Source organism: Lissotriton vulgaris, chromosome 1_1 (genome assembly GCF_964263255.1).
Source record: "Lissotriton vulgaris chromosome 1_1, aLisVul1.2, whole genome shotgun sequence".
Lineage (NCBI taxonomy): Eukaryota > Metazoa > Chordata > Amphibia > Caudata > Salamandridae > Lissotriton > Lissotriton vulgaris.
This window is the reverse complement of record NC_141685.1, coordinates 1,946,756,070-1,946,780,255: the sequence shown is the minus strand read 5'-3', so window position 1 is coordinate 1,946,780,255 and position 24,186 is coordinate 1,946,756,070.

Genomic DNA, 24,186 nt, shown 5'->3' with positions numbered 1-24,186 from the left:
CAAGCTAGCCGGGCTGATGAGAGGTGTTACCTCGAAACCGGTCCGGTCCTCGGATGCTTGATTCCGTTCTGGGAAGGACATGGCTTTTGTAGTTCGGACTGGACTGTTCCCATGGGGCAACAGGGTCAGAGCTGATTTGCATATCGCCATTGTCTAACCCAGGGTGGTGTGGAGTGCAAAAAAACGATGGATTTGGGCCCAGATCTTTTGACTGGGGGAATGTGTGACATTGATCCACATTCGGTCCATCACTTGTTGTTTTTGCAATTGCCGCCCTAAGTGCGCTGGGGATGCCCAGACGTGGGTCCCAGGCACTCCACACCACTTGGAGTCAAGCTAGCCGGGCTGATGAGAGGTGTTACCTCGAAACCGGTCCGGTCCTCGGATGCTTGATTCCGTTCTGGGAAGGACATGGCTTTTGTAGTTCGGACTGGACTGTTCCCATGGGGCAACAGGGTCAGAGCTGATTTGCATATCGCCATTGTCTAACCCAGGGTGGTGTGGAGTGCAAAAAAACGATGGATTTGGGCCCAGATCTTTTGACTGGGGGAATGTGTGACATTGATCCACATTCGGTCCATCACTTGTTGTTTTTGCAATTGCCGCCCTAAGTGCGCTGGGGATGCCCAGACGTGGGTCCCAGGCACTCCACACCACTTGGAGTCAAGCTAGCCGGGCTGATGAGAGGTGTTACCTCGAAACCGGTCCGGTCCTCGGATGCTTGATTCCGTTCTGGGAAGGACATGGCTTTTGTAGTTCGGACTGGACTGTTCCCATGGGGCAACAGGGTCAGAGCTGATTTGCATATCGCCATTGTCTAACCCAGGGTGGTGTGGAGTGCAAAAAAACGATGGATTTGGGCCCAGATCTTTTGACTGGGGGAATGTGTGACATTGATCCACATTCGGTCCATCACTTGTTGTTTTTGCAATTGCCGCCCTAAGTGCGCTGGGGATGCCCAGACGTGGGTCCCAGGCACTCCACACCACTTGGAGTCAAGCTAGCCGGGCTGATGAGAGGTGTTACCTCGAAACCGGTCCGGTCCTCGGATGCTTGATTCCGTTCTGGGAAGGACATGGCTTTTGTAGTTCGGACTGGACTGTTCCCATGGGGCAACAGGGTCAGAGCTGATTTGCATATCGCCATTGTCTAACCCAGGGTGGTGTGGAGTGCAAAAAAACGATGGATTTGGGCCCAGATCTTTTGACTGGGGGAATGTGTGACATTGATCCACATTCGGTCCATCACTTGTTGTTTTTGCAATTGCCGCCCTAAGTGCGCTGGGGATGCCCAGACGTGGGTCCCAGGCACTCCACACCACTTGGAGTCAAGCTAGCCGGGCTGATGAGAGGTGTTACCTCGAAACCGGTCCGGTCCTCGGATGCTTGATTCCGTTCTGGGAAGGACATGGCTTTTGTAGTTCGGACTGGACTGTTCCCATGGGGCAACAGGGTCAGAGCTGATTTGCATATCGCCATTGTCTAACCCAGGGTGGTGTGGAGTGCAAAAAAACGATGGATTTGGGCCCAGATCTTTTGACTGGGGGAATGTGTGACATTGATCCACATTCGGTCCATCACTTGTTGTTTTTGCAATTGCCGCCCTAAGTGCGCTGGGGATGCCCAGACGTGGGTCCCAGGCACTCCACACCACTTGGAGTCAAGCTAGCCGGGCTGATGAGAGGTGTTACCTCGAAACCGGTCCGGTCCTCGGATGCTTGATTCCGTTCTGGGAAGGACATGGCTTTTGTAGTTCGGACTGGACTGTTCCCATGGGGCAACAGGGTCAGAGCTGATTTGCATATCGCCATTGTCTAACCCAGGGTGGTGTGGAGTGCAAAAAAACGATGGATTTGGGCCCAGATCTTTTGACTGGGGGAATGTGTGACATTGATCCACATTCGGTCCATCACTTGTTGTTTTTGGTAGTTTAAGAAGAACAATTACTGACGCTAGACTTTCCTGTGAAGCCCTAAACTGTAAAATTCTGACAACAAAGAGTATAATATTTTTATAAAACAGAACGTATTTTCACACAATTTTGGTGTAGTGTTTTCTTTTTGAGTGCTATTGCGTGGAATTACTTTTGGGTGGTCTGCAACCTTTACACTGTGCCTCTGATATGCTAGTCTTGCCCTAGGCCAGGCTACCTAATTCCAACAGGTCATTAATATTATTATTATGCCATATAATCTTTTATTGTTTTGTAAATAATATTTGCTTTTTTTCTCTATAGTCACACACACAAAAAAGTAATATGTATACCTCTTGTAAATGCGCATTGAGGATATTAGAGTATAAATATGAATACCGTAAAGCAAAAATTTTAACTTTAAAACACATAATGGCATAGTATGCAAAATCTACGCTGGTTCGCAAATGTGGGACACTCGTCAGGAAGCAGAGCAGATAAAATAAAATTAACAATTATAGAGGAGACCCATTTGATGCAGTTTTAATTTATAGGAGAAAGAAGTTTGGAAGCAAAATATTGGAAGATCTAAGGATTCTGAATAGCGCTGCGTTTATTGATGTAATATAAGATGAAATATACCAATTGTGGTGCACCCACACAGCATGCAAAATAATTGAGTCTTGACCAGAGAAGCACAAATCAGAGTAACGCTAAAGCGCCAGTCCGTAAAAACTTTTGTCTATAATTGACTTTTTAATTTAGCTTCACAACACAACTCATGTAAAGTCAAATTCTCCAGGGCCCTCCTACCGTGGACGTTCTCAGTTCAAGCTGTGGGACATTTCGGGATTCCTGGGCCTCACGCTCACTGAGAGGAACAAATCCTTTCTGGGTGCCGGACATCCATGTACCATTCGGCCTAGGCCACTTCACAGCAGCTCTCCTTTCAGCAACATTTTCATGTAAGGGCATCTTCAGTGACTTTCATGAGCTGTCAGCCAGCTCTATCACACAAAGCAAGGTCCAGGAAGCCTCATTTGGCAGTGTCGATCACCAGGGCCAGATTGGGAACGCAAACCGGCCCTGGCAATTGAGTTGGACCGGCTGCAGAGGTTGGGGTTGGAGGGTGCGTGTGGAAAACACTGCAGCTGCTTTTGTCACAGGGGGCCGATATTACAGAAAACAGCCACCCCCAGTGGTCCAAAAACCCCTCCCCCTCTCACCCCCCTCCCCCCCCCCCCCCCCCCCCCCCCCCCCAGGTCCCAAACCGGCTCCTACCCTGCCGGCAAGAAAAATCTATGGCCAATCAGTCCCTGTTCATCACAGGTCCCAAAGTTGCTAATTTCTAACTTGCCACGGAAAGGTAGTGGTAAATACCTCTTCACTACAGCACAGAGAGTTTCTCCATCACCACTTCTGAGGCGAACAGGATTCGGTTGAGAAATTCTGGCACTCTGGCTGGAAGTTGCAGATCTGTTTTTATACCAAATTTAGATACAGTAGTTGAGAAACTCAACAGTCAATCGTGAGGCTGGTTCTGGGCAGTCCTGGCATTTTTGCTTATTAAACAGAAACTGGTCCTCCCAAAGTCTTTGTTACAAAGTGCTAGCAAGAATGAAAGGCAGAGCTGTAGGTATCGTGTCAAGAGAGACCCATAACAAGAGCACAAAAGTTAATGGAGGCTGCCCCACTTAACTACCTTTTAAACTGTGAGTGATAGCCCTACCAGTGAGATGGGCTTTGAAAGGGCAAAGTAATCAACCTCATTTTCAAAAGTGCCCCGTTGTAGTGAGCGCACTAGTTTATGCACGTCACGTAAGACGTGACGTGCGGCGGCCATTTTGGAGGCGATGCGGGCGCAGTGCATTAGCGCGCCGGAGACCAGGACAGACGGCAGCGCCGGCCGGCGCTCTTCAGTAAAGCCATACTTGTAACCAATAAATACGTTTGAATTACACTTAAAGCAGTCAGTGTAATCATTGCAGAAGGCTATTCTACAGTGGCGACGAGGTCGGGAGGTGCCCAGCAGGACCACGCTAGGGAAAAAAAAAAAACGGACCCACCACGTGGACAGCAGAAGAGGGGGCAGCTCTCCAGTCCACCCAGATCTGGGCAGAGATCTACCCTGCGCAGCCCAGCTACCCCGAACAGCACAAGGGACACGGCAGGACACACTGAAGGTACGGCGAACCTGAAGAGCGTGGCAGAGCCACAGCTACCCACACAGGCGGCAAAGAGGTCAGGAAGGTGGCACAGACACCCCACATCAGCCAGATTAAGCGCGCAAATTCCCAAGTGATCGCGTCAGGGAGGAACAGAGCTGGCTACCAAAGAGGAGGAGGTGGGGACTAGCACTGAGAGTCCCCAGGCGCAAACCAGCACAGTAGTAAAGGACAGCACCCCAGGTAGCCCCACCAGCAAAGAAGACAAAGCAACTGTAACCAGAGAAGTGAAAATGAGCACACCAGCAGGGTATGCAATTGCACCAGTACAATTCCTACCGAAACCAGGGGATCCACTGATGAAGTGGGAGGATTGGAAGGAATATATCGACAACTTCATATGGGGTCCTGGAGGATGAGAATGAGGAAAAATTCACCCCACAAAGGAAGAAACGCATACTGTTACTCAACTTGGGACCAGAGGGACTCAGGATTTACAAGAGCCTGGTGCCCAAACAGAGAGGAAGTACCGACGTTGACGTGTATGCCCACGCCGTCGAAGACCTGGATGAACATTATCGACCCACGGTCTGCGTGTCAGTTGACAGATTCAATTTCCAGCAGAGGAAACAACGGGCTGGAGAGTCCATAGAAGAATACGTTGCGGCCTTGAGGAAGCTAGCGACCACGTGCAGGTATGCACTTTGGGAAGAGGAGTTTATCAAGGATCAAATAGTAATGCATACTACTAGCACGAACGTGCAGGACAAGTTATGGGCAAGTGGGGACACCACACTCAAGGACGTAATGGTCATCGTCAAAAGAGCAGAACTCGCACGGAGGTGCGCCGACGCGACCAAGAAAGACATGGCAACCCCAACCATGGTGAACAGGATACAGGAGGAGGAACATCGTAGAGACCAGAGATACAAGAACCCAGTACCCAAAGGAGCCAACAGATGGCAGGGCAATGCTGGACCACAAGGGAAGCAAGCAAGTGGCGACAGCAAGAAAACGTGCTATAGGTGCGGGAGTTGGTCCCACGAGGCACACGACAGAAGATGTCCGGCGTTCCGGGCCAAGTGCCTGCACTGTGGCATCATAGGCCACTATGAGAAAGTGTGCCGGAAGAAGTTATCCAAAGGCGTAGTAAAATGTGTTGACCAAGAAAAAGAAGATCAGGAGGGGGCTGCAGAGGAAGATGTGGTCACCGTCCTATGCATATAAGACCAGATATTATGCGTGGAAGGGAAAAGGACAACCAAACCCGTACTGGAAATGACAATGGATGGAATTACCATCAGCGTTGTGGCGGACACAGGCTCCCCCTACACAATAGTTCAACGGGCCGTGTGGAACGAAATGTTCAGACCGAAGTTAGGCCCAGAGTTGGAGAAACTAGACATTCGACCAGTCACGTACAACGGCAATCGCATCCCAATGGTGGATTCCGACGCTTGAAGTTTGAATTCAGAGGCCGTTCAGCGTCCTGCAAGCTGTACATAGCAGAGAGGGGACCCTCCGTCTTGGGTTGGCTAGACCAGGGCGATCTAGGAATCAAAGTGGACCCAGGAGGGAAGGAACAAATACTACTCACGGAACCAGAAGTGTGGCCCGATCTGAATAAATGGAAGGAGGACTACCCAAACGTGTTCGGGGGCACAGTAGGAAGAATGGAGAAATTCCAACACAAGATCGTACTCAAGGAAGGCGCCATCCCCATAGCCCACAAAGTAAGGAACGTACCCATAGCGGTAAGAGAGGCAGTCCAGACAGAACTCCAAGATTTGGAGAGAAAAGGGATAATTGAACCAATCACCTGTGACGAATGGCTCGCGCCATTGGTGGTACTCATGAAGCCCAATGGGAAGGTCAGGCTTTGTGTGGACGTGAGAGAACTGAACAAGAACATTGCCGTAGAGATATTTCCCCTCCCAAGGATCGAGGAAATGCTGGAAAAAACCAGGGGAATAAGGTGGTACTCCACAATTGACTTGACCTCTGCCTACCACCAAATAGTACTGCATCCGGACAGCAAAAAACTTACATCCTTCATCACCCCGTTCGGGTGCTACCAGTTCTGCTGCATGCCATTTGGGCTGGCCTCGGCAGCCGCAGTGTTTCAGAAACTGATGCACCAGCTGTTCAGAAACATTAAAGGCGTCCAATATTTCTAGGACGACATTCTGGTGATGGGGCGTGACAGACTGGACCACGATCAGAAGCTCGGAAGGGTGTTAGAGACCTTGGAAAGCAAAGGCCTCACAGCAGAGTGGACAAAGTGCCGATTGGGCCTAGAGTCAGTAACGTATCTGGGCCATGAGATAGGAGTGCAGGGCATCACACCTAAGGCGGAAAATGTAAAAGCAATTGCAGAAGCGCCGCCCCCCAAGAACAAGGAAGAGGTCAGATCGTTCTTGGGGATGGCGGAGTACTACAGCAAATTTGTGGTGCACTTTGCCTCGAAGACTCATCATATGAGAATGCTGACCAGGGAGAGCACCGCTTTCCAGTGGACACCAGAAACTCAAACTGAGTTCGAGACAATCAAGAAGGATGTCACGGGAGCGGTACCGCTCAAAGGATATGACCCACAGGGCGCCACAGTGCTCACGACCGACGCCAGTGACAAGGGCCTGGGTGCAGTACTCATGCAGGATCGCGGACGAGGAGAAATGGAGACGATCAGCTTTGCATCCCGGGCATTGACAGATACCGAGAGCAAATACAGTGTGATTGAAAAGGAGATGCTGGCTGTGGTATGTGCCATGACGAGATTTCGGCAATTCCTATGGGGGACCCGATTCCTACTCAAGACAGATCATAAGCCGTTGGTAAAAGTATTAACATCGAGTGGACGTGCCAGTGCCACTCCCAGGATATCCAAAATGACTCTGAAATTACTTGAGTTCAGGTACGATGTGGAGTACATCCCCGGGAATCGGAACCGAGTGGCCGACTACCTGAGCAGAGCAGCTGCCATGGAGCCAGGGGAGGAAGACCCTGCAGGCAAAGGGGAATTGGTAGCTCTCGTAGAAGACCAGGAGAAACTAATCAGCCACCAGGAGTGGACAGAGGCATACGAGGAGGACAGCAATATGACGGAAGCGAAGATGCACATCTTACAAGGCTGGCCAGACAAAAGACACGTGAGTGAAAGTATGAAGCCATACTACGAAGTAAGGGAAGAACTGTCGGTAGGAGACAAGGGGGTGTTCACTTACAGAGGAGACAAGGTGATCCCCCCAAGGAACCTCATCACCAAGCTATTGGACATGCTACATGAGGGCCACTTAGGCATAGGAAAACTGAAATTAAGGGCCAAACAAAACTACTGGTGGCCAGGCATGGACATAAGGGCGGAAAGGCACGTCAGAGAGTGTCCACAGTGCCAAGGAGCGGACAAGACACTCAAACCCCTGCGTCCAGCGTTAGGAAAGTTCGACCCCCCATCGAACCCGTGGGAAGAACTATCTATAGACATATTAGGACCCGTCCTAGATGACCAGGGCACGCAGAAGTATGTTTGTGTCCTCATGGATCGATACTCCAAATGGCCGGAGTTAAGGGTGGACGAAACCATGGACACAGAGAACATCTTAAAGTTTCTGTCAGAGACCTTTACAAGGGAAGGAATCCCCAAGTCCATTCTGAGTGATAATGGCCCCCAGTTCAGGTCGGAAAAATGGAACACATTTATGCAAAGGAACGGCATCACCATCAAACACACGGCGATCTACCATCCAGCCGGAAATGGCTTAGTGGAGCGATTTAATAGGGTAGTGATGGGAGCCATACAAGCCGCGATCTCCAGCAACAAAGACTGGGAGAAAGCACTAGAGAATATGGTGTGGGCCTACAGGATCACTCCCACTGGCATGGGGTACAGCCCGTTCCAGATATTGAGAGGGCGTGAACCCTTCACGCATGATAACAGGATTTGGAAGGAGAAGGTCATCACCAGTGAATGGTCCCCCGCAGTGGTTCGGGCCAACCTAGAAAGGGCACAAACCATCTACACCAACCATTACAACAAACGAAGGAATGTGAAAGGAACTGATGTGGAGAAGGGAGAGTGGGTAAGAGTAAAATTAGCCACTCTACAGAAGAAAGGAGACAGTAAATATACCAAACCCATGCAAGTTAAGGAGGTGTACGACCGAGCGGCCCTGCTGAGTGATGGAAATGTGTGGTCCCAGGACCGCATGGCCAGGTGCAATAAGGTATTGCGATGGGAGCAAACCGGAACGGAATGGGAGGACACTGAGGATTCGAATACAGAGAAGGGACAATGTGTAAGTGAGCAGCAAGGCGGAGTAAGTGCTAGAACGGGCCGAGAGGATGAAGAAGGAGCGAGCGGGAGTCAAGGAACCGATATGGACTGGCCGGGGAGAAGTATGGATGATGACGTGGTTGTGAAGGAAGGAATGGAAGGCACCGAGACGCAGAGCCAAGGGGCCCCGGAGAACCCCATCAGGATGACAAGGAGTGGAAGGCCGGTGGTAAGGCCCTCCAGATTTCGAGATTTCAAATTGGACAATGAACTGTAAGTGACTCTTTATGTTTGGTAAAAAGGGGAGATATGTAGTGAGCGCACTAGTTTATGCACGTCACATAAGACGTGACGTGCGGTGGCCATTTTGGAGGCGATGCGCGCGCAGTGCATTAGCGCGCCGGAGACCAGGACAGACGGCAGCGCCGGCCGGCGCTCTTCAGTAAAGCCATACTTGTAACCAATAAATACGTTTGAATTACACTTAAAGCAGTCAGTGTAATCATTGCAGAAGGCTATTCTACACCCGTCTCTACCCCGCATTCAACACTCTGACCCACTATAAAAGATTCAAGGAATGTTCTGGATGAGCCCTGCAATTTACATTTTATGCTGTGACTTTATTTAACCCTCCATCTTAGGTACCATTAGGATGTTGAAAATACAAAACGGATTCCATTGTGGCTACGGCCACATGTATCATACAGGTTTCACACAAATTCTCTATACACAGGCATAATTGATTCACGCAGCATGCATGTCCCACATTGATAGGCAAAGGACTCAGTTGCTCAGGACTGAAATACCAATGAAAAAGGTGGGAGAGGCCAGTAGGTGACTCTCACTCAAAGGGACAGAAAAAAGGACTTGCTTTGTCATTGAGATCTTTATCAGTGCAACAACTGCCAGTCCCCTGCAGTCCAGCGAGCTGGCAACAGTCATGTTCTGTGAAAAGGATGCATATGGTGTCCCCCTCCAGACCATAGAGCCCCAATTGTATCTCAGTCCAAGTCATAAAAAATCATCCTATGGACACGTGATTGCCAAGTGTGACAAGTTGGGGGGTTAAAGATCTACAGAGCTTGCTATCTTGAACTTGAAGCAAGGGTTACATGCTCTCCAAAGCAATGCAGGGAACCTTTCTACATTCCAACACATAAACGTTCAGGAGCAGTTCTCGAAAGGCCCAGAAAATTAACATAATATGTCCAGAGCCACATGCAAGGAGAGTGGTAAAGAATATTGCAGAAATCCTAACTAACCCAAAGCGGGTGAAAATGCATTGATTTAGAATAGGTTGGGGAAGACTTGCTATACTAACTTCAGTCCCAGTAACATTGGGAAAATGCATACATTGGGGGAGGGAGGGAAAGCGGATTTACTTTTCTAAGTGCAGCCCCACACTCATTGTGGAAAGTGTATGCCTTTGGCATGATGGGTGATATTTACTATTCTAAGGTGAGTTCCACAAACATTGTGGAAAATGCATATAATTGGGATGGGGATGAAATGTACTATTCTAACTCCAGTTCCAATACATTGTAAAATTAGGAACAATGTATATATTGGTGTGAGTGCAGATTTACTATTCCAATTACAGTTACAGCAACAGGAGAAAAAACACATATTTAGGGCAGGGAAGCCAGATTTAGCATCATAACTCCATTCCTAGTAACAATGGGGTTAGTGCATATATTAGTGGGATGAGATTTAATAATGTGACTACAAGCTCACAAAAATTGGAGAAAGTACATGTTTGGAGTGTCAAATTTACTATTCTAACTCCAATGTATGGATTTTACACTTACCTTTGTGCCGCAGATGAGTGAGCCATATTTCTGATCCAGCATGCTGTGTTGGTCACGGCTGCCATCTTGTGGTATTCCAGCCCACGTCAGCCCACTCGATTTGCTCAGAGTATTCTAGGGTGACTTCTCCTGCATGCCGGCTTGATCGTATGTCACATGCTGAAGGAATGCTGTAATCACAACATTTTGAGCACTCCACTTCAAAGGAATTATACACAGTAGTGTAATACATGTGATGTCCTTCTGTTTTATTGCTGATACTTGATGATTTGGAAATAATATTTTATATACCATTGAGTTGGGTAACAATAAACATCTGTTATTCAGTGCCTTTAGACCCATGGGTGATAATGGCGCATTACAAATACACATGTTATATTATGTTTATATCCCAATCCAAGATGGCTGAACCACTTTCTGAATTATGTCACATCCATTGGGACTATAAAAGGGGAGTCCAAATGTTCGTTCTGTTCCATTGCACTTAAATCACATATAGTCCTGCCCAGTGGGCGTGGCTCCTGGCCTCTTGGGACATGTAGTGCCTGGAAATTTCGACCTCAAGTGAGTTAGTAAAACCTCGGCATCATTAATACAATTATGCAAAAAATCCGGGACTTCAACACAAAGCAAAGTGAAGGGCTGAGACGTGCCAGTACTTCAGCCCACTGAGGTTTGAATTGTATTAATGATGCCAAGGTTTTACTAACTCACTTGAGGTCGAAATTTCCAGGCACTACATGTCCCAAGAGGCCAGGAGCCACGCCCACTGGGCAGGACTATATGTGATTTAAGTGCAATGGAACAGAACGAACATTTGGCCCATAGCACACAACCATTGAGAAAGGGGATTGGAGTCCCAGAAACGCATCTGGTGTTTGTGCAAGAACTTAATGAAGCTGTTGGTGTGCTGCTACTCACAAGCAGTTGGAGTCCAAATAAAAGGAGCTATGAATTTTGCCTGTGGATTCCTTTCTTAAGGGCAACCTGTCGAATTTATTTGCAGCGGCTTTGCTCGGCCGCGAAAGGATCCCGCTGCCTCAAGGCAGACCAGCGCTGCTCCATAAGGATCAGCGTGAAATGGATGCAAAAAATCCGGGACTTCAACACAAAGCAAAGTGAAGGGCTGAGACGTGCCAGTACTTCAGCCCACTGAGGTTTGAATTGTATTAATGATGCCAAGGTTTTACTAACTCACTTGAGGTCGAAATTTCCAGGCACTACATGTCCCAAGAGGCCAGGAGCCACGCCCACTGGGCAGGACTATATGTGATTTAAGTGCAATGGAACAGAACGAACATTTGGCCCATAGCACACAACCATTGAGAAAGGGGATTGGAGTCCCAGAAACGCGTCTGGTGTTTGTGCAAGAACTTAATGAAGCTGTTGGTGCGCTGCTATTCACAAGCAGTTGGAGTCCAAATAAAAGGAGCTATGAATTGTGCCTGCCTGTGGATTCCTTTCTTAAGGCAACCTGTCGAATATATATATATATATATATATATATATATATGTCAAAAAACATCTTCCCTCACGGAAAACAGCTGAGTCGCACACATGACTTCATTTATTGGCCGTTTTATTTAAAGGCGAACAACGTGATTTATGGACTCTACTGACGCGTTTCGTTTCCCTTGGAAACTTTTTCAAAGTGGTGTCCTTCACCTAACAGGCAGTCCGTTTAGTTCCACAGTTCGATGTTTAATTTAACTTGTTTACCTTTTCTCCGAAGGCATTTCATTGTGGAGACTTTCCATTTTCAAGTTGCATTATGGAGCCTGTGGTCCTGACGGCTGTCTGCAAATTAAACCCTCCAGTGGGCGGTGAGTTGGTCTCGCTGTTCCAATAAACCAATTTTTTCGGCTTTGAAGTTATATATATATATATATATATATATATATATATATATATATATATATATATATATATATATATATATATATATATATATATATATATATATATATATATATATATATATATATATATATATATATATATAACCTACTGGCGGTCGCCAGTAGGTAGTTATAGTTAGGATTGTTTTCCATAGGAAATCCTCAACATTCTATTTGGAATAACTTTGGCCCTGGTGGATGAGTCTTTGCAAATTTCTCAAAGAAGATGGCTAGGTTCGCTGCACTCCTTCCCTGAAAGTTTGGGGGGGATTGGTCAAGTGGGGGCTGAGATATAAGGGGGGTCCCAAAACGTGTTTTCTCAATGTTATTTTCCATAGGACCTTTAGACTCGGCTACAGTTCGAACGGCTGAATGAATTTATAAGAAATTTGCCAAAACTGTAGAGTCTTGTTGGCAGATTACGCTTTTTTTGGAATGGTGTAAATCCGTTCAGTAGTTGTTGAGAAAATTAAAGTTAAAGTCAATTATATATCTATAGGCGCGCACACGTGCGCGCACCCAAGCGGCTGCGCGTGAGCGGATTTTTTTGGGCTGCGTGACGTCTGTTAACGTTCGATTCGAAGGAAATCAGGAAGTTTTGTCCGCCATTTTGTCACTGCGAGTAAATATATTGTTCATTTCAAAGCGTTGAAACATGGAAAGGGGAGAAGGTAGAGATTGTCTTCCTGCGTAGGTTTTCTCAGGGTGTGTAGTAAGGCCCTTAAACGCGAAAAGATATAATTTTCCCCCGAAAAAAAATACGGGGTGCGCGCACCCGGTCGCGCACACCTATTTACAAGAGTGTGAAAGTGGAGGTAAATCAGAAGTTTGAGTGCTTAGATATAAGGTGGCTCTGAAAAGAGCCCTTGTGTTAATTGAGTGTTTTCTGCATTTATAAGTAAGTACCGATGCAGAGCCTGATGTTGCAGAGGAAGATTCTGTTTCCCTCATTCGTGAAATGAACACCGTCTCTCCTATAGACGTCTTGCATGTGGTATCGCAAGTTGTTGTGATAAATAGAACCCATGCTATAATCTCTGAGGAACGCAGAAACAGATTTATTTACATGTCTCCTTGCTTTCTCAAATTGTGCACAATGGTGATTGGACCAATTCCATTTCTGTCTTTGGCATATATTGGAATATACCAAGGCAGATCGAGGAAAAAGTGTCATCAATTGTCGAAAGGTGTCTTTTAGTAGCATTTCCAGACCTACCCCAGTGATTGTGCCTAGATCGTTCCCACCACAGTGCACAATTATAAGGTCTGGTTGTGGGAGATGCATAAAAGTTTTCACCAATGGAATTAATTGGTGACATTTCAATCCTCTTTTGGAAATCCATGTTATGTGTACATTTGGTAAGCTGAGGTTGCAAATTCGTCTGCTTACTGCATATTTTTCACTCCAGTGAATATAACTGTGTCCTATTAGCCAGACCTTCATTTTCAAGGGATTTGTAGTCGTCTCCGATCGGTTCTGGAAGTGGAATGGTAGTTAGAAGTTGAAATTTTAAATAAAGAAAAAGGAAGAGGCTGGGTGTGGTTAAAAAAATAAAAATGATTGGTTGATTGTAACAAGTGGAGAGTGAACAGGTCAATGTTTATGTTAAACGAAAAGTACTATTGGGTGTGAAAAAACAAGACATGTAACAGAGTTGTGGATTGGCAGGTGTTTCTGGAGGGAAAATAGTCTTCTTAGTTAGCTGTAGAACGTTGAGAGATGAACTTTTGACCTGTGCCTTCAGCAAGGTGCAGAATGAGGTGTAACCATGGAAACAGCCGGAGATGGCAGTTGGTGATGGGTTCACTCTTTGGTGCCTCTGCATGTGAGTCTGTTCTCTGGTGGCTGGCGGACAACTGTTTGTTATTGTGGAGATGAAAGGGTGATAAGGAGAGAAATACGACATAGCGTCTGGCCTGTAGAAGCGTGGGAGCAGTGATTAACTCTGAGTGAAGCGGAACTGTGTCGGTGCTTAGTAACAGTAAAAAAAAAAATGTTAACAGTGGTATAACTGTCTTTACGGTGCGCGACCTACTAAGAAAGAGTTCACGGGCCGTAATTGGCTTGCAGGTTCTAGTATCAGTAAGTGAGGTCGAGAAAAGAAAACATTCAGGACTTTATTTATGAAGGCCTTGCGCCACCGGTGCGTTACTTTTTCCCATTTTAAAAAATGAGGCACTGGCGGCGGAAGGTCTTCATAAATAAGGTCCTCAGTGACTACAGTTAAGGTTATGTGGAACCCATGAATAGTTTTTCAATATGAAATCATTTCAGTTGAGATTATGGATTAAAAGAGAAACCGTGAATATTTGAAATGTTTATTTAGAAATGTACTGTTTTAAAGGCAAATCATTATGTAATATGAGTACAGAAATTGCAAAAAACACAGTAATTGGTATTGTCAGTAGTACATGGAATACAAACGCTATAGTTGAAGAAAAATGAATATAGTTGGAAAAAATCATTGTACACTCTTATAAGGAAGTATACTATATTTTAATAAATGGAAGAAGGTTTCTGGCCTTTCAGTTTAGGAACGATATATGAAAATGCAAGTGGTTATACATCATTACTTTATGAATCAGCTGTCAAACAACACGAAATCATGATGTCCACTGTTAGTAAAGCAAATAGGTCTGTTCTTCAAAAGAAAATATGGAAAAGAACGTGAAGAATATAGAAAACCAAAAGGAAATGAGGACGTCAATGGCTTGTTTGAGAGTTATTGAAGCATTGTTTAGGCAAAATAGGTAGCTTCTGCTTGTAACAGGAAATCAGTTTTATCATTTGAAAGTATGTCAGCTATCCAATGGAAAAGAGTAAAGCAGTACTGATGATCTGTTATAATCGGAGCCTCTTTTACCATCAGAGGGCAGGTCGGTGGGTTTTCGATGTAGCTCGCTGTTAGGAAAGAGTTAAGCGTCCATTGTGTAGGCAAAGTATGCAGCAAGTGCCTCTAACATGAAATCATTGTTATCATCTGAAAACATGTCAGCCATCCAATTGAGAAGATGAAAGGAGCATTCATGATCTGTCATTATTAGAGTGTCTTTTACCATCATAGGGCAGCTCGGTGGGTTTTCGATGTAGCTCTCTGTTAGGAAATCTTGCGCCGCTGCGAATATATTCCAATGACCCAGAACTCCTTGTATCGCTGCAAAGGCCATAAACCCTCCGTTGTAACAAAGCTGTTCATGATCAAGTAACGGATTCATGAGGTGATTGTAATTTGGTTCAGGAGGTACCAAATTGCAGAGACATAAATCCAGGGCCCACGTGAAATCACAGCTCAGGCAATGAAATACAGGCTGCACACAGGTGAAATGCGAATATCGAAATGATAATCGATATGAAGTATTCAAAGTCGAGAGTGGTAAGATGCCGTAGTAGTCAAGCATCCTCTGGCGAAATAGTTCTAAGTGGCCCGGCTCGTTTGCGAAGGCAGGAGGGACATCCATTTTGAATTTCCCAAGATGGTACAGGAAACGGCGCAGCACTGCCGGTTGTATAGCAACTCCACAGAATTAGGTCGCCGGCTATGCAGTGGAGAGGAGCAGAATGACTTGATACATTTTCTAGGAGTCTAGTCACTTATATATTGCTTAGTGGTTATTAAAAAAGTAGCTTTTTTTGAACTGGAGGATGCGTTAAAAAATAAGGGAGTGATTTGAGGGAGTTGTAAAGCAAGGTCAATTTTTTTTTTACATCAATGCTGTTTTCTGTGAATGTTAGCTTAGTGAAAGATATGTGTGTGAGCAGATGCAACGTTCAGTTTTAAATGTGACAATGGCGCTCTTGTTCATGTCTTCCGATTCAAGGTCGGTATTCGCTGCCAAATACAAAGATTAAGAAACGCATGCGTGGGGTACATAGTGTACATTCTTAAAGGAAAGTAAATGAAGGGTTATTTTTACCGCGTTAGCATTGTCGTTTAAAAAGTTATAGTGATTTCTATTGTATGTGAAGAAAGTGTCACTGATGAAGACTGAAAATAAATCCTTATAAATGATACGGACTGGTGTATTTTAGAAAAGGTTTGTAACATTACATGAATTGTGGAAAAAAAATAATGTAATTGAAAGTGTATGGTTTGAAAATGAAAAGTAGAGGTTTATAGTTCATGTTTTGAAAGCAGTTCTAGAGGGTCAGAAGAAAGTGTATGGTTTGAAAATGAAAAGTAGAGGTTTATAGTTCACGTTTTGAAAGCAGTTGTAGAGGGTCAGATGCATGATAGATTTATTAAAAATAGAACATGCTTTTAAATAGTATTTTGGAAAAAATATGTGTCTTTATGTACTATTTACATTATGTGCCTGTTGCGTATTCTTTGAGTTTTAGTAATCCTGTGTCTTATAAGTTTTCTAGGGGCGGTTTGAGGTTCATGGTGGGTTTGGGCAGGGAGGGTAGGTTGGGGGTTTGTAATAGGGGGTTTGGCTGGGGTGGAGTGCGGAGTTTAGTGAAAAGTGAGGGGGGCGGGGAGTTACGGTGTTTGGTAATGGAGCAGAGTCAGAGGACGCCACATTTGTGTTATGGGCTGCCACGGAAATATGTATTTATTCTCAGAGGTTTATTATATTAAGGATATATATTAGCATGGTGGCTCTTGTCGTTTTGTTGTTTTGTGTATGTTTATAATGCTGGCTCTGTAGTTTTTGTTTATGGACCTTATTGCGACACACAGGGGATCTACGTTGCACAGTTGGAGATCAGAGACTTAGGAAATAAAACTTTATAATTGTAAGGGCTGTAAGCGATAGAAATCGCCCGTTCTCGGTGTAAAAAATATCACCGCTATTGGTGGTATTTTCTACGGTGTTAGTACTCGAAGGAGACTAGTAACATATATGTGTAATAAAATTATGTAATAGGCTCAGCATTTTACATTGTCTTGGAAAACAAAAGTTGATTTTACATAGCAATAAGTCTCTTATAATTAAGGGACGGAGTGTATATAGTGCTATTTAGTACTCTGCTATGTGATTGATAGGATAGGAGGCTTTAAAAGATTTACGATAAACTGGTTTTCTAGGGAAGTGGGTGGAGTGTTCCGTGTAAATTGCAGAATAGAAACTAGTAAGAACCAATTGGAAGTGTTGTTTTAAAGTCACATGACTGCACATGCGTGTCTCGACGCGATAGGTGGGTGCGCGCACCCGGTCGCGCACTATAAGAAAGCGGCGAGAAAATATCAGCTAATATGCTCTTCAAGCTTGTTTTGGTACAAAGAGTTAGTTCTGAAAAGAACTTTTTTTTTTTTTTTTTTTTTTGGAAACAAGAGTTATGATGCTTTTTATTTCTTAAAGTTGCGACGACATTTTTCAGTATGTCATACTCTCCAAATAAAGTGAAGAAATGTAACTTTTCTTGGAGCATTTATGACTCTCAATTATTTGTTTAATTAGAGTAAAGCTTTGCTCTCCGTATACAAGAAGTTCTCCACAGTTCGTGCATTTCATGTGCACGTTCGCCAGATATGGTCTCAAGTCCATCTCAGCACTCGATGGAGATACAGGTCGTCCACCGGAAGATGTGTTGATTACTTCTGATGGTAATAGCGTGGCCTCCGTTTTTCTTGTGAAAGGTGGTCGCTCATTTTCATCAGATTCGGAAGATGAATGCGGAACGGTAGCCATTGTATCGAAGTCTTCGGGAAGATGTTCGACGTTGTTGTCTCTTGAGAGTAGAAAAGAAAGTGATGGTAGTGGGTGGAGTGCTGCGTGTAAATTGCAGAATAGAAACTACCAAGAACCAATTAGAAGTGTTGTTTAGAAGTCACATGACTTCACATGGGAGTGTCAGGTCCTGTACGCGATAGAAGGGTGCGCGCACCCGGTCTCGCACTAAAATAAAGCGGCGAAAAAACATCTTATAATATGGTCTTCGAGCATGTTTTGGTGGAAAGAGTTAGTTCTGAAAAGAACTTTTTTTTTTTTTTTTTTTTTTGGAAACAAGTGTTTTGATGCATATGATTTCTTAACCCCTTCGAGGCTAATGACGAGCTGGGCTCGTCATGGCGCTTACCTGTCGTGCGCGGATGACAAGGCCAGCTCGTCATCAGCCCCACCCTCGGGGGAAGCGCTGGCGCTCCCCCCGAGGGTCTGCGATCTTGGTTGTGCTGCTGGGGGCGGCAGCGGAAGAGCTTCCGCTGCCCCCCCGCCCCCCCGTGGGAATCCCTGATGACGTCAGCGCGCACAGCGCGCGCTGACATCATCAGGGATTCCCTGCGCTCGGGAAGCCATTTGCTTCCTGAGCGCCGTGCAGCAAGGTAGGATTTTTGAACTCCGGCGGGGGTTTGGGGCAGCGAAGAGGCATCAGGGGAGAGGAAAGAGATTTTCCTTTCCCCTGATGTCTCTTTGCAGGGCATTTCTGCCTCACGATCGCGCACAGCGTCGCGATTGTGCGGCGGAAATGCCCCCACTAGCACCAGGGATTGTTTATTTAGCTTTTCGGAAGCGACCCCTTGGGCAAGGGTCGCTTCCAGGTGGGCAGACAATTAATTTTCAATTTTCTGCCCCCCCTGGGGGCAAATCGGCCCGTTTTTTCGGCCGTTTTGCCCCCAGGGGGGGCAGAAATTTCCCACTAGCACCAGGGTTGTTTTGTTAAGCCAAGATGGCGGCGATGGCTTTTGTTTACGTTTTTCTGTCCCCCCCTGGGGGCAAATCGGCCCGTTTTTTTTGCCGTTTTGCCCCCAGGGGGGACAGAAAATCACCACTAGCACCAGGGATTTTGTTTTTAGCTTTTAGGAAGCGACCCCTTGGGCAAGGGTCACTTCCAGGTGGCCTCATATTTAACTTTTTGTTTTTCTGCCCCCCCTGGGGGCAAATCGGCCTGTTTTTCGGCCGTTTTGCCCCCAGGGGGGGCAGAAATTTCCCACTAGCACCAGGGTTTTTTGTTGGGGCAATGTGTTTGTTTTGGGAAGCGACCCCTTGGGTAAGGGTCGCTTCCAGGTGGCCATGATGGTTTTTTTGTTTTTCTGTCCACCCTGGGGGCAGTTTTGCACCCAGGGGGGGGGCAGAAAATGCCCACTAGCACCAGGGAATTAAAATTTTGTTTTTAGGTAGCGACCCCTTGGGCAAGGAGTAGTGCTTGGCTGGCGGTGTGTGCGGAGTGGCGCTTGGCTTGCAGTGTGCGTGGAGTGGTGTTTGGCTGGCGGTGCGTGTGGAGTGGCGCTTGGCTGGATGTGCGTGCAGTGGTACTTGGCTGTCTGTGCACGGAGTGGTGTTTGGCTGGTGGTGTGTGTGGAGTGGTACTTGGCTGGATGTGTGCGTGGAGCGGTGTTTGGCTGGTGGTGAGTGGCGCTTGGCTTGCCGTGTGCGTGGAGTGGTGCTTGGCTGGCGGTGTGTGTGGAGTGGTACTTGGCTGTCGGTGTGCGCTGAGTGGTTTTTGGCTGGCGGTGTGCGTGGAGGGGTACTTGGCTATCTATGCACAGAGTGGTGCTTGGCTGGCAGTGTGTGTGGAGTGGTACTTGGCTGTCTGTGCACGGAGTGGTGTTTGGCTGGTGGTGTGTGGCGCTTGGCTTGCGGTGTGCGTGGAGTGGTGCTTGGCTGGCGGTGTGCGTGCAGTGGTACTTGGCTGTCTGTGCACGGAGTGGTGTTTGGCTGGTGGTGTGTGTGGAGTGGTGTTTGGCTGGCGGTGTGTGTGGAGTGGTACTTGGCTGGATGTGTGCGTGGAGCGGTGTTTGGCTGGTGGTGAGTGGCGCTTGGCTTGCGGTGTGCGTGGAGTGGTGCTTGGCTGGCGGTGTGTGTGGAGTGGTACTTGGCTGTCGGTGTGCGCTGAGTGGTGTTTGGCTGGCAGTGTGCGTGGAGTGGTACTTGGCTATCTATGCACGGAGTGGTGCTTGGCTGGCGGTGTGTGTGGAGTGGCGCTTGGCTGGTGGTGTGTGTGGAGTGGTCATTTGCTGTCTGTGCATGGAGTGCTGCTTGGCTGGCGGTGTGTGTGGAGTGGCGCTTGGCTGGTGGTGTGCGTGGAGTGATACTTTGCTGTCTGTGCACGGAGTGGTGCTTGGCTGACGGTGTGTGTGGAGTGGCGCAAGGCTGGTGGTGTGCGAGGAGTGCTACTTTGCTGTCTGTGCACGGAGTGCTGCTTGGCTGGCGGTGTGTGTGGAGTGGCGCTTGGCTGGTGGTGTGTGTGGAGTGGTACTTGGTTGTCTGTGCACGGAGTGGTGTTTGGCTGGTGGTGTGTGTGGAGTGGTGTTTGGCTGGCGGTGTGTGTGGAGTGGTACTTGGCTGGATGGTGTGCGTGGAGCGGTGTTTGGCTGGCGGTGAGTGGCGCTTGGCTTGCGGTGTGCGTGGAGTGGTGCTTGGCTGGCGGTGTGTGTGGAGTGGTACTTGGCTGTCGGTGTGCGCTGAGTGGTGTTTGGCTGGCAGTGTGCGTGGAGGGGTACTTGGCTATCTATGCACGCAGTGGTGCTTGGCTGGCGGTGTGTGTGGAGTGGCGCTTGGCTGGTGGTGTGTGTGGAGTGGTCATTTGCTGTCTGTGCACGGAGTGCTGCTTGGCTGGCGGTGTGTGTGGAGTGGCGCTTGGCTGGTGGTGTGCGTGGAGTGCTACTTTGCTGTCTGTGCACTGAGTGGTGCTTGGCTGGCGGTATGCGTGGAGTGGCGCTTGGCTGGTGGTGTGTGAGTAGTTACTTTCTGTTGGTCACTACACACATTGCTAGTTGAGTGACACTCTACGCAGTCCATCTTTTTCTGTAGTTGCTGTGTCAGATATGTGGGCGTGTGAAAGTGATGGGCCCTTGAATGGCGCTGGCGGTGTAAATGTTTTGTATGTGTCACACGTACAAAAGGTATATGAATGTCCTTACTGCCCCTGTGTGATGGGGGTACTGTTAGGAGCAAAAGACTGACTGGCACCAAAGGGGTCTGGCAGTAAAAAAAATTCAAAAAATTAACCAGTGTCTTGATGTTAAACCTCATCTAATCCCAATTGGTCTAAGCCCTATTTGGTGGCCCATCTTGCTGAATTTAAATTTGGGGGGCAAGTTTGTGTGTTGTTTTTTGAATTGTTATATTGTTTGTGAAATGTGGTAGTTATTTTTTTTTTCTACTCTATTTTTGTCTTGTTTCAGGCTTTTGCTGTTTGGATTGTTGTAGGTTGCGTGTCTGTTTGCAGCTTGTGTAGTTGCTTGTGCTTGGTAAGTGAATGTATTTTGTACTACTTTCCCTTGATGTTTGTCTTATTGAAAAAGGTTGTACTTCTACCAGTTTGTGTGGCTCTGTTTTTTTTTTGTTTTCAGTATTAGTGCTTGATGTGCACTTTGTTTTCTAATCTGTCATTTCTTTTTTTCTTTCTAGTGGGATATCATTTCTTTTTGCTGTGTCTCAACAGAGTAGGTGCTGGTGAGTGTAGCTATATTTGGTTAGAGTGAAATAGTTTTGGATTGTATTTATCTGTTTGTGAAAGCCTTACCTTGTTTACTTCTTACTTTGCACAGTGTAGGTTGTTGTTCACTTGTGTGTGCAGTCTTCTTGCTTTTGAAGGATAATGGCTAGTCACAGGATTACTGCTCAGCAGGTTCTTGGTTTGCTTTTTGAGTCTTCCTCTGACCATGGTTCAGAGTCTGACTCCGATTTGGACTCCCAGGTGGGGGCAGAAGATTCAGGCAGTGAGTTTTCTCTTCGCATGGTATCATCATCGGAAGATGAATCTTCTTCTAGTGCTGATGAAGGGCCTATGTTAGAGGAGGACATTGTGATGCCGGTAGTGGGCCAAGAGGCATCTGTGCTGCTGCCTAGGGCCGCAAGGTTTCCTTTCTTTTTACGTCGGCAAGAGGTAAGTGGGCTGGAGCCTGCGCCCAAAAGGCTTCACATTGCTGTGGTGCGCAAAGAGGCATCTGGTGCTTTTCGTCTTCCTGCTGGTGTAGTGCAGCAAAAGGCATCTGTGGCTGTTAGGCTTCCCGGTGGTGTTGTGCAGCAAGTAGCATCTCAGGCTGCTGGGCTTCCCGTTGGTGTAGTGCATGATGCGCCCTCTGGGGATGCTATGTCTTCTGTTGGTGTTGTGCAGCCTGAAGTATCTGTGGCAGTTAGGCTTCCCATTGGTGTAGAGGGGCAAGAGGCATCTGGGTCTGCTTGGTTTCCCGGTGGTGTAGTGCAGCAAGAAGCATCTCAGGCTGCTGGGCTTCCCGTTGTTGTAGTGCAGGAAGAGCCCTCTGGGGATGCTATGTCTTCTGTTGATGTTGTGCAGCCAGAAGTATCTGTGGCTGTTAGGCCTCCCGTTGGTGAACAGCAGCAAGATGTTTCGGTGCTGCAGGCTGGGGCGGCTGCTCCCCCCGTTGATATGGATGGCCTCTGGGTTCCCCCTGGCATGGTGCAGCCGGCATTGCCAGAGTTCACTGGTGTTCCTGGGTGTAGAGTGAATACTGAGAATTTTCTGCCAATAAATTTTTTTGAGTTGTTTTTTGACAATGTGTTTTTGCAAGAGATTGTTGATCAAACCAATTTGTATGCCGAACAATATTTGAGGGCCAACAGTGCCAGCCTTAAGCCCCATTCTAGAGCAATCCGGTGGACTCCCACAAATGTTGAAGAGTTGAAAAAGTTTTTGGGATTAACTTTTTTGATGGGCTTGCTAAGGAAGCCATCAATTACTTCATATTGGTCCACTAGTCCCTTGATGGCAACAGCTATATTTCCAGCAATCATAAGTCGTGATCGGTATACGCTTCTTCTTCGGATGTTGCATTTTGTTGATAATAGTTTAGCGTTGTCACGCGAGCACCCTGATTGTGACTGTTTGTTTAAAATTCGACCTGTCCTGGATCACTTTGTTGATCGTTTTTCTGAGATCTTTGTCCCTGGTAAAGAAATTGCAGTGGATGAGTCTTTGCTGTTGTTCAAGGGCCGCTTGGTTTTTAGGCAATACATTCCTAGTAAGAGGGCACGCTATGGAATCAAACTGTATATGCTGTGTGACAGTGAGACTGGATATGTCTACAATTTCAGGGTGTACACTGGTAAGGAGTCCAGCATTAACCCTCCTGGTTGTCCTTCTACTTTTGGAGTGACTGAGAAAATTGTGTGGGAACTAGGTAGAGGATTATTTTACAAAGGCCATCATTTATATGTAGATAACTTCTACACTGGTGTGCGGTTGTTCAAGGAGTTGGGCAAAGTGGGCACTGTTGCTTGTGGCACAATGCGCAGTAACCGTAAAGGTTTCCCAAAGGAACTTGTTTGCAAAAGGCTTGTGCGGGGACAGTCTACGGCTTTGCGATGTGGGGAGCTTCTAGCTGTGAAGTTTTCAGACAAGAGAGATGTGTACATGCTGACTACTATCCACAATGAAAGAACAGAACCTGTGCCTGTTTGGGGTCAGGGTGCTGAAGTGCGCAAACCTGTGTGCATTTTAGATTACAATAAGTTCATGGGAGGTGTTGACAGAGTAGATCAGAGGTTGGAACCTTATGCTGTTCTTCGAAAGGCTTACGTTTGGTACAAGAAGTTGGCTATCCATCTGTTCCACTTGGCAATTTTTAATGCTTTTGTTGTGTATCAGAAGTCTTGTCCTCAGAATAAGATGCCTTTTGTTAAGTTTCAGGAGTCTATAATAGGCAGGCTTGTACTTTTGGAGCAGGCAAGTGTTCCTAGATTTGGAGTGGTGGAGGAAGTGGCTAGATTGAAAGATCGCCACTTTCCTGAATCTATTCCTTCCACTCCCGCAAGAGACTTTCCGACTAGAAGATGCAGAGTCTGTTGGCGAAGAGGCGTGCGGAAGGAGTCTCGTTTATACTGTCCTGACTGTCCTTCTAAGCCTGCATTGTGTCTGTCAGCTTGTTTTAAATTGTACCACACGCAAAAGAAGTTTTGGGAGTTTTAATGAGCTCTAAATTGAATTGCCTGGTCTGCATTCTGTAAGAAATTTTTAGTTTGTTTCAAGGATTGGCATTAGTGCAAAGTGTTTAGTTTAAGAATTTGTGTTAGCTGTTTTGTAGGTATTTCCATTTGTTTAGTGTTTTTTTCAAAAAAAGAATTCTCAATGTGTTTGTGGTGTGTGCCGGCTGGTGCTTGGCTGGCGGTGTGTGTGGAGTTGCGCTTTGCTGGTGGTGTGCATGGAGTGGTACTTGGCTGTTGGTGCACGGAGTGGTGCTTGGCTGGCGGTGTGTGTGGAGTGGCTCTTGGTTGGTGGTGTTCGT